The 11,405-nt window shown below is 43.5% G+C and overlaps 1 pseudogene; it reads right to left on the bottom strand.

Annotated features, from left to right (window-relative positions):
- Nucleotides 1–641: 641 nt before the first annotated feature.
- Nucleotides 642–1,612, bottom strand: LOC147998710 (glyceraldehyde-3-phosphate dehydrogenase pseudogene; annotated as a pseudogene).
- Nucleotides 1,613–11,405: the final 9,793 nt, after the last annotated feature.

The following is an 11,405-nucleotide window of genomic DNA, read 5'->3' as shown; positions in this document are numbered from 1 at the left end:
AACTCGGTTTAAGATAGAGATTAACATGGATACATATCAACATGCGCAGAGCATGAGAGCAAGAAATGCTCAGCCCTGAATGGAACGCCTGTATCACATCCCTCCTCCCAGCACTCAGAGATCAGAGGGAAAGGGGGAGCGGAAAGATTGCACAAGTCAGAAGATGACTATTGTAGAAGTGTTTTCTGGACATGGCAGGGAAATTGTATATGTGGACTGAAATGGCTGTAACTGTGTGCCAGGGCTAAGGCAGACAGATCCCAGCACGGAGAGTGGAGCAGGCCAAGGAGTCCTACCCATAGCTAAGAGGCTACTGAGGCAGTGGATGCTGCGAAAATGAGAGTTTGTTTTCTCCAGGGACTTGGCCTGTGAAAGACTATGCTGCAGGGGACTGCGCTACACTCACATTTAATAAGTGGATTTGGAGGGCTTGGGGGGTGCAGCAAACTTTATTGATGGTATTCAAGAGAGTAGGGAGGCTCCCTAGGCTCCTCCTGTTATTATGAGGGTCTGGGATGGAAATTGTGAGGGAGACGCTCAGTGTTGGGAGCCAAGTTGGGACAGGGACTCCTCGGCAACTGAGGGTCTCTGCCTCTCTCTTACTCTTGGTGTCCTTGCTGGGGTGTGTGGTCCAGGGTTTCTTACTCCTTGGGGGCCATGCAGACCATGAGGTCTACCACCCTGTTGCTGTAGCCATATTCATTGTCACACCAAGAAATGATTTTTACAAAGTTGTCATTGAGAGCAATGCCAGCCCCGGCCTCAAAGAGGGAAGAGGGGGAGTTACTGTTGAAGTCACAGGAGACAACCTGGTCCTCAGTGTAGCCCAGGATGCCCTTTAGTGGGTCATCAGATGCCTGCTTTACCACCTTCTTGACGTCATCATGCATGACAGATTTCTCCAGGTGGCATGTCAGATCCACAATAGATACATTGGGGGTAGGAACATGGAAGACCTTGTCAGTCAGCTTCCCGTTCAGCTCTGGGATGACCTTGCCCACAGCCTTGACAGCACCAGTGGATGCAAGGATGATGTTCTGGGCTGCCCCACGGCCATCATGCCACAGATTTCCATCGAGGCCATCCACAGTCTTCTGAGTGGCAGTGATGGCATGGACTGTGGTCATGAGCCCTTCCACGATGCCAAAGTTGTCATGAATGACCTTGGCCAGGGTGCTAAGCAGTGGGTGGTGCAGGATGCATTGTTGACAATCTTGAGGGAGTTGTCATATTTCTCGTGGTTCACACCCATCACAAACATGGGGGCATTGGCGGAAGGGGCAGAGATGATGACCCTTTTGACCCCACCCTTCAAGTGGCCCCCAGCCTTCTCCATGGTGGTGAAGACGCCAGTAGACTCCATGACATACTCAGCACCAGCATCACCCCACTTGATGTTAGCGGGATCTCGCTCCTGGAAGATGGTGATGGGCTCCCCATTGATGACAAGCTTCCTATTCTCAGCCTTGACTGTGCCGTTGAATTTGCCATGGGTAGAACCATACTGGAACATGTAGACCATGTAGCTGAGGTCAATGAAGGGGTCAATGGTGGCAACAATCTCCACTTTGCCAAATGCAAAGAAGGTAGTCCTGGTAACGGCCAAATCCATTCACACTGACCTTCACCATCTTGTCTACAGGACGCAGTTGACACTGCATGAGAAGATGCTGTTGTCTCTGGAACAGGGAGGAGCAGAGAGCCTCTGAGGATTTTTAAAAGGAGCACACAGAGTTAAAGAGTAGTGGTTGGGGGACAAGGAAGAAATGGGAGGAGGTGATTGATCAAAACGTATCATAAGTGTGCATGAAGTTCTCAAACAAGAGAAAATATATAAAGAAGTCTAAACTTAAAAAATAGTAACTTTTCTCTCTTTCCTTCTTTTCTTTCTTTGTAGAGACACAGTCCCACTGTGTAGCAATGGCTACCCCGGGACTGACTTTGTAGCCTAGGGTGGCTTTGATGTCATAGTTTTATACAGAGTTGGGATTGAGCCCAGGGCTTTGTGTTTAGATGGACGTCCCCCAAGCTAAAAATAACACCCATACTATAAAATAGGCATTCATAACAGATTTTCAAAAGCTAACTCACACTGACAAGATGGCTCTGCAGTTTTAAAGGTGCTAATCACAAAACCCAACACCTGAGTTTCCATCCACAAACCCATGTATAAAAGGGTGGGGGTGGGCAGCATGCATCTGCAGTCTCAGTACTTCTATAATGAGATGGGTGTTGGCTAATCTTAGGTCCACTTGACACAAGCTATAGTTATCCGAATGGGGAACTTCAGTTGAGAAAATGCCTCCATAAAATCCAGCTGCAGGGCATTTTCTTAATGGGAAAGCCTTGCGAAGCAAGCCAGGAAGCAGCACCCCACCAGGACTCTGCATTGGGTCCTGCCTCCAGATGCCTTCCCTGTTCGGGTTCCTTTCCTGCCTTCCTTCGTGATGGACTATGCTGTAGAAGTAAAAGCCAAATCATGGTGTTTCATCGTAGCGATAGTAACGGCAACTAAGACAGAAAAGAAGACAGAAGAACTTCCCGGAAGATCATAGGCCAACTAGCCGGGAGTACACAGCCTAGCAGGAGAAACAAGAGGGACCTTGCCTCAGTAAAGTAGAAGCAATATTAGACTCTTCAGAGTTTCCCTCTGCTTGTCATACATGCAATGTCGTGAGCATGCAAGTGCAATTACATACACACAATAAATAAATACGTTTTTGTTCTAAGTAGGCTGGGTGTGGTGGTTCATAACTTTGATCCTTTGATCCAAGCAAATGGATTTCCATAAAGGCCAGTGTGGTCTATATATTCATCTATCCTGGGCTACATAACAAAACCCTGTGTTAATAAATAAATAGTTAAACGGCAGCTCATTTAATTGTCACATGGATTATATATGACGAAAACAAGTTGAATATGTAAAAATACAATATAGCCTATAAAGTTATTCTCCTATCTTTTATATTTTGATAACTTTTTCTTTAATATCCGGAAAATATAATACAGTAGTACATGTTCACGTTATAACAAAGCACCAAAAAAACTCAGTGGCCAAAACAGCAGTTGTGTTTTATTAAAAATGTCACTGGTTTTATTTAAATGTAATTGACATATACAGTTCGATAAGCACATCAGCAGGCGCGGCTGTGAGCCATCACCAAAGTCAATGTATGGCTTTGCCTAGAATGTTCAGACGTCTGTAGATCACAAAGCAGGACCGGCATAGAAGTGACAGTTTATCTGGGAAACATGATGCTGGCGACCACAGCTGGAGTTGTTAGAATAGCTAAGACTGCTAGGATGGGTAGTCAGCAGCCACATTATCTGGGTCCCCTTTCTTCTCTACAAGGTATTTGCTGGGCTGATAAGGTCCAAGGTTTCTCCTTGACTTGCACCTGGGTAGGATGACTGGCACAATGGAGACCTGATGAGCGTTCTCTGTATCCAGGGGGTGTCCCAAAAAAGCTTCTCACAAGGCAGTAGCCTTCCTGCAGCGTGTTCAAGAGGCAAGTAGAGACTGTGATGAGATGTTGTTGGGGAAACCTCAAAGATATTTGAACCTTGGTAGTGGTTTGAATGCGAGATTCCCTTCACAGGCTCATTTGCTTGCACACCTGGTCTCTCACTGGGTGTGGATTGCAGGGTGTTTTGGAAGATCATGGGGCCTGGCTGGTAGAATTGGGTCACTGAAGTCCTCCCTTTAAAGCATCCTCCCTGGCTGCTCTGTTGCCATTCTCTCTACTACCTAGGTTTGGCCACCATGTCAGGTTACTACCTCTCTGGAGCCATAGTGCCAGGTACTCCCCATTGGAAACTATGAGCTGAAAGGCGTCTCCCCCAGGACAAAGGATTTTGGCAGAGCCCCAAGAAAAGTAACAAACGCCTGCACCTTCCAAGCACAATGCATTCAGATACTCTGTGTTTCTGAATGGAAGGAAAAAAAAGCCCCCAATTTGGAAATGCACAAACTGTTTCTTTGTATCCCAAGAGCATCCGAAGGAGGAGGCAGAAGTACTATCCGAATTCCCGCTAACTCCCCTGTCTTCATTACACTTTATGAACCAGCGCCCCTCAAACAACCTGAAGTTGCTACACTATAGTGTAGAGCCATGGGCGTTTAGATTCAAGCACAAGTGACCAAAACCATAGCTAAAACTTGTTTATTGGGGCTGGAGAGATGGCTCAGTAGTTAAGACTAACCTGTATACTGTTCCTGAGGGGTTGAGATTTTTATTATGGATATAAGGAAGAGCACAAATAGAGGCAGATGCAGAGGCATCTGGAAGAGTCCAGTGTGAACATGACTGGCAGACTGAAGTGGTCCAGTATGGCGAGAGGGGGAAGTAAGGGAGAGCCAGAAGCCGGAAGGCCAGGAGACTGAGAGACCAAAAGCTGGGTTATCCAGGAAGGAACAGCTAGGGGAGAGGCATCCCAGCTCAGGATGTGCTTTGCTATGTAAAGCATCACCTTAGCCATTGTTTGAAACCTAAAACTTGACGACATTTTAGAGTATCTAATTTGCTTTCTCCTCAGTGGAAGTGAGTCTGTCTTGGAATGAGCCAGCCAGTCAGTGTACCTTATGCTTAAGTTTTAAGAGTCTCACTGTACTGCCACTGTTAAACATTTACTCTCTAACATAAATATATTAGTCAGGAAATATGAAAGGGGAAGCTAGACTCCATTTCTCTTTCATGAAAATGTTAATCGCTTAGAATAGTGAACTTAGAAGAGTCAAGTGAGAAAGTTTTGGTCTTCAGGTAAATCTGACACTCATTTACAGGAACCAGAAGTGGGCACTGAGAAACTAGACTTTAAGGTGAAAGCATTCCTCAGGAGAAGAGAAGCACAGTTCCTTCCCAGTTTTTACATGTTTGTTTTTGAACGTTTAAATCCTATTTCACGTAGACTCTTTAAGGCCATCACATCAGGTAATCAAATCATGTCGTTTTGAATTGGTTTATTTACGAAGTTACAGACCCTGTCTCTGGGGATCCTGTAAAAAGGGTGCAAAGCAATTAAAATTAATTACTGTGGGAGAGGTTACCAGGGTTAAAGTCCCGACTCACCCACCCACATTCCAGACCTTCAGCAGAGGTCTGCATGTGCAAGGCAGGAAATTAGGCTTTACCACTTATGGTATTAGGTTAATTAATTAGCATCAGAGGAAAAAGAAGTCACAGACTAGACAGCCAGACAGATAGCAAGGAAGAAGCATAGAACTGTTCTACACTGCTGAGCCGGAAACTCTAGAATTTCAAATAAAATGTAATGGCCTTGCATCTCATTAATGTGCCTTCCAAATAATCTTAAGAAAGGGGGTTTAATTTTGTGGAACTCAGTGAGGGGATAAATGTTCTTCTGTGCCACAATCAGTGCCGTATGGGTAGTGGCGGGGGTCTCCTAAAGAAAGGCTTTAGCTTTAGGATACGGCCCTGAAAAAGACAAGTTTCCTGCCTGAACAGCACATGGATGCCAGAAGAGTCTTGTAATGGGTTATAAACATAAGTAAAAAACCACCTAAATTAAAAACTATTATTATTATTATTATTATTATTATTATTATTATTATTATTAAGTACAGAAGCAGTGGTAGAGGAATTCAAGAGGAACTTCGAGCCATCAGAGGCTCCACTGACCACCCCACCTCCAAAGAGGCTCTCATTTTGTAGATGGAGCTGCCCTCCTCCAGACAGATCCTCCAGCCGCTGGCCCTGCTTTCTGAGTACTGATATTAAGGGAATATATCACTGTCCTAATTTGCTTTCTGTTGTAGAAGTTAGGCCTGGTTCTGTCTCCCAGTCCCATGCTCCCAGGAATAAGACTCAGACTCAAAAATATATTTACAAATAACTTGGCCATAGAGCTAGATTCTTCTCTGATTAGAGCCATAACTTAAGATAACCCATTTCTTTTCATCTACATTTTGCCTCGTGTCTGGCTTCCTGAGCTCAGGTGTCAGCCTCCTCTCACCCTCCTGGGTGGATCTTCTCCAGCCTGGCTGTATCCCAGAATTCTTTCTCCTCCCCGATGTCCCACTTTCTATTTCCTGCCTAAGTTAGCGGCCTTAGGCTTTTTAATCGACAGTTGATGCATTCATATAATATACAAGATATTCTCTCTGCATTGTTGCTGTGATAAAACTCCACGGCCAAAAGCAACTGGGGAGTTAAGACTTTATTTCATTTTATAACTTCTGACCACAGTCAATTATTGAGGGAAAACAAGGCAAGAAATGAAGTAAAAGCCATGGAGAATGGCTGCTTAGTGACTTGCTTCCCATCTCTTGCCCACTTTCCCTTAGGGCCAGCCACCTCACTGATGGTGGCATGTTCCGCAGTTAATTGGGTCCTTCTGCATTAGTCATCAATCAAGAAAATAACCCCACAGACTTGCCTACGGGCCAACCTAAGGGAGGCAATATCTCTTTTAAGGTGGTTCTCAGGCACTGTGGGTTGAAATCACATATCATAAATATCCTACATACTAGGTATTTTCATAACAGTAGCAAAGTTTTCAGTTATGAAGTAGGCTTTAACGCAGTGGTTCTCAACGTGTTAGTCAGGGTTGCATATCGGATATCCCACATATCAGATATTTGCATTACAATTCGTAAGGGTAGCAAAATTACAGTTATGAGGTAGCAACAAAAATAATTTCATGGTGGGGGGTCACCACAACAGGAGAAACTGTATTAAAGGGCCACAGCGTTAGCAAGGTTAGGAAGCATCACACTGAGAGTTCCTCTTCCCAGATCTATCTAGGTGTGTATCAATTTTAGAAAACCCAACAGTACACCCACCATGCCCAACTCTTGAGTTAGTTAAAAATGTGTTCAGCTTCATGTTAAAAATAGAACTGCAAAATAAGAACAAAATTCTCTCCGATTTAGATGAGCAAAAATCCAGAAACGTGATAACCCAGTGTTGTGAAGGCATGGGAGAGAAGTGACTTCATATTGGTAGAACTATAAATTAGTGAGACCACATACAAGAGCAACATCATAGTATATTCTAGGTAAAAAAAAAAAAAATGCATGCTCTTTTATGTCCAGAAAGTCTATCTTTGGGAACCCATTCCCCAGTTACACTAACACATCTCAAACAGCATGAATACATTAGTATGAATAACTTCATTGTTTGTTATAAAGGCAAGCAAAAACAACCATTTATAAAGGTTGGGTGAAATGGGTTAGAGACTGTCTACATGCTAGGACACCATGTACTTTGATACCTTCCCCAAACACAGAGTCTTTACAACAACAACAACGGCTTGTCTTCTTTTACTGTTTTATGGGCGACAAGGGTTAATTGGCAAGTTCGGCTCTGTGAAACCAAGGCTGACATCTGTAACTCCAGGAGGTTACAATGACCTAGATGCTACACTCCTGCGGGCGGCAGTTGGCTGCAGTATGGGAGATCAACTGAGGTTGTTCTCTCGAGGGGATGAATCCTTCATGCTGTCTCCTGTCACAGCTTGGACTTCTTGCTTGGTAGTTACCTTCCTAAGGGAGATTCCTCAAGGGAAAATGCAACAGGTAATTCTCTGAGGCCTTGAGAAATTATACAGCATCAGTTCTAACTTGCCCTGCGAGGCAAATTTACAGGGCCAGCCCTACTACAAAGGATGCCTCTTAATTAAAGAATCTGTCTCTAGTCAAGTGTAATGGCACACACCTTTAATCTCAGCACTCCGGGGCAGAAGCAGGCAGATCTCTGTGAGCTCTAGACCTGCCTGGCCAACTTAGTGAGTTATAGGATAGCCAGGGCCACATAGGGAGACCTTCTCTCAAAACAAAAACAAAAACAAGCCAACAAACAAAACAAAACACAAAGAGAGCCAAAAGAATGTCTATTATTAATCAATAAATATGTCTGTATAATAGAGTATATTATGTAATTGAGAAGACTTGTTGATAGCTGTTGTTTCAATTGTGGGTGTATAAGAATACATATAATATCACAGTGTCTACCTATGTATATAGGTGTGTGGGGAAAGAATGTATTTAACTACTTACATGTGTAAAAATATGCTTAGAGAATATTCAAGAGTCTGAGTAGTTAGGCCCAGGTGTTGAATAATACTCAGTGATTTCTCTTCATACTGAAAAGCTCTCAGGGAGAACTTTCCCTCGGGATGGAGACCCTCCAACTCTAAAGACCAGACCGAGACACCACAGGATGCAATCAGCAAGAGGATTTGGTTTATTGTCGGGATACACAGGCACAGGCACCTGCGGGCGCTTCAGTCACTCGGGGGACTGGCGCGCCCCACGGAACCAAGGATGGGCTTTTATAGGATTTTGGGGAGCAGAAGCAAGCATACAGAAGCAGATGTATGGTTACAGGGATATAATTGGTGGATTCTAATGTGGCAAGGATTCAGCCCGGGGGCAAGTTTCCTAGCTACCTTCCTGAAACATAACGACTGACTCGGCCCCCCAAGGGTTCAGCCCGGGGGCAAGTTTCTTAGCTACCTTCTTGGAACATAACGACTGACTCGGCCCCCCACCAGGGTGTGGGACCTCTCCCGGGGCTTTTCTCATTGTCAGGTGTTCAACGGCAGTCCTCCTGTTGCCAGGCCTTCAACCAAACACATCTTGTTTGGCAGCCGCTGTGTACTCAGTGTTCTAACCTTTCCCTGAACCAGTCATCTTAAGTACAGCCTTGCAAAATGGCGTTACTGCTGCTAAGCTGGGGTCTTTCAATACCTGTAGAAAATTTAAACAATATGATTGCTTCATTTAAAAAAAAGGATAAAAACTCAAACTTGATGAGTCTACAAGTTATATTTCCCAAACTAAAAGCAAAGAGGGAGCTTTGATTGCAGGAAATTTGAAATTTAACTCCCTCGAAACTATCTTCTTGACAGTGCTGCTGTTCATGATGTGACTTGAACTCCGTCAGTAGAGGGCTTCCTACTCACCCTGGAGATAATGACCTAGGGTAACCATTGTCAATTGGTGGGTTTAAAGCTAGGTCTTTTTCTAATAATAATTTTTTCTATTTTTTAAAATTATACTAGAATGACATCATTTTCTCTTTCCCTTTCCTTCTGACAAGCCCTGCTAAGTACCACTTCTTATTTCCTTGCAAATTCATGGCCTTCTGTTCTTTAATTGTATATATATATATATATGTGTGTGTGTGTGTGTGTGTGTGTGTGTGTGCGTGTGTGTACATATATATGCATATATGCATATATGCTCAGTTCCTTTAATGTTACTTATATTTATGTTTTTAGGGCTCATCACTTGGTATTGAATAACTAATTGGTGTGCTCTTTCCTGGAGAAGATTATCCTATCTCTCCTGCTTTCAGCATTCCTTGGTTGCCTCTAGTTCTTTGTCTAAAGCCAAGGCCTCCTGAGCTTTCCTATGTCCATGTTAATATGTCCGATGGCGTTGTCTTTATCTAGGAACTGAGTCTTAAAGAGGGAAAAGGTGGCCTACAAAACTACTGGTTTACAGTAACAAAAACAGAGAGGAATCAAGCCTGATAGCCTCATTTTTTTAAATGTGAAACCAGAGGCAATTAAATATGGGTGTTTGAGAAAGTAGGTCTGGAAGAGAATAAACAGAAGGTTGGCGATATTTCCCTAGAAAATAAATAAGAAGGAAGAGAACAGACGAGCAAAGGCTCGTGAGTTTGCGTCACTGTCATCAGGAGGACCGTGAGGTTCTTTAGAATCAGGGTAACCCAGGACTGGAAACGGAGAGCTGGAGAGTACAGGTGTGGGTGGAAATAGACTATGCAAAGATGTCGCTACGAGGAATATTACAGCTGGGAGCCACAGAGCCCTATCTAGGCCTCAGGAAAGAATTGGAGACAATACAGACAGTTATTGCCATGAGTCCAGAGATGGGAATGGAGCAAGGGAAAAGGGTAGGCAACAGAAAACGAAGCCATTATTAACCTGAACACCTCTAAGGGTTTTGGTCTAAGCTTTCAAATATGGGACAATTTTGAATACAGTTACAATCTATACAGTGACTGACTGTGAGTAGCTGCTCCTCATGCTGTTAAAAGTACACTTTCAGTGTTCCATTTGAAGGATCTGACTGTTGCTCAAGTCCACTTAAAATATTGTGCTATGAGCCCACTAACCATCTTTTAGAGATGCCAATAAAACGCATAGGTAATAATGTCTCTAGGTTTTGGTATACTCATTCGTGTATTTCAGTGAAAAGTCAAACAGTATTGGTGCCATGGTAGACAGCTCAGAATAATCTATTGTGGTAGGATATATGAGTTGTCCTCATAGTTGAGAGACAGGGGCAAGAGGATCAAAAGTTCAAAGTCACCCTGGGCTACAAAACAAGTTCAAATCAAGCACAGGTGACTTCAGGAGACCCTGGCAAAAGAAAGAAATATATGAAGAACAGACCATGCCTAGAATTGCCATTTTTATAAACATTATAGCAACGACGAATAATTACAGAGGATGAAGAAATGAAATACTTTCAGGCTGGAGTTGTGTCCCTGTTGGTAGAGTGCTTACCTGACAGGCGCTATTTGATCCTCAGTACCTAAGAAACCTGCTGTGTTGGCATATACCCACTATCTAAGCACTCCAGAGGTACTGACAACAGGATCAGAGTTTCAAGGCTATCCTTGGCTGCATAGAAAATTCAAGGCCAGTCTGGACCATAGGAGACCATATCTAAAAACGAACTAAATCACTTTCAAACATAAACTTTAATTCAACTGCGAACTTCCTAAGAGCCAAGATGACATTTTAACTTAACTTCTTCTCAGCACGGTCTCTGCTTATTCATCTCCCTTAAACTCCGCTGATATTTAGGAACAATTAGGTCAATAGGAAGGGAAGGGATGGCACTTCTTGTTTAAGTTATTGGTCAGTCTTTTGCTGCATTCCTGATTTTTTTTTTCCACTAGAGGATGGGCGTATTCTTTTCTGTTCCCCTCTTAGTTAAAAGAACAAACTATGTCAAATTCCTTAGGAAAACACAAGCTGCAACAAAACCACACCAGTCACTTCCACTCTCAATGTCAGCTTTAAAACAGCTTGGGAAAGGTCAGCCCACTTCACTTCCGTCTATTGTGGAGTTTACCCAGATCCCGATTATATTCGTCTGGTGGTGATTTTTTTCAGGCAATCCCTTAATTAGTTTTGGTTTTTCTGAGCCACATAAATTAACCAGGAGCTTTCTTTTTCGCACCGAATATTATTTGCCTTGAGAAAAGATTCACTTTAATGAAAGGGAGGAAAAAGACAAACGAATGCAGGCTTGTCTTTGGGGGACTTGTCAATGATATGGTTAGCAATGGGGTGGAACTTGTTGCAAACAAGGCAGGAGAAGCCAAGGACAGATAGCTCGTGATGACGAAGAGAGGCCACCTAGAGGAACTGTGCCTCTGTTCCGTTTCCACAAACATTCTGTG

This window comes from Rattus norvegicus, chromosome 20, assembly GCF_021556685.1.
Source record: "Rattus norvegicus strain SHRSP/BbbUtx chromosome 20, alternate assembly SHRSP_T2T, whole genome shotgun sequence".
NCBI lineage: Eukaryota > Metazoa > Chordata > Mammalia > Rodentia > Muridae > Rattus > Rattus norvegicus.
Note: the sequence above shows the minus strand (reverse complement) of the source record. Positions and strands in the feature narration are given on the sequence as shown.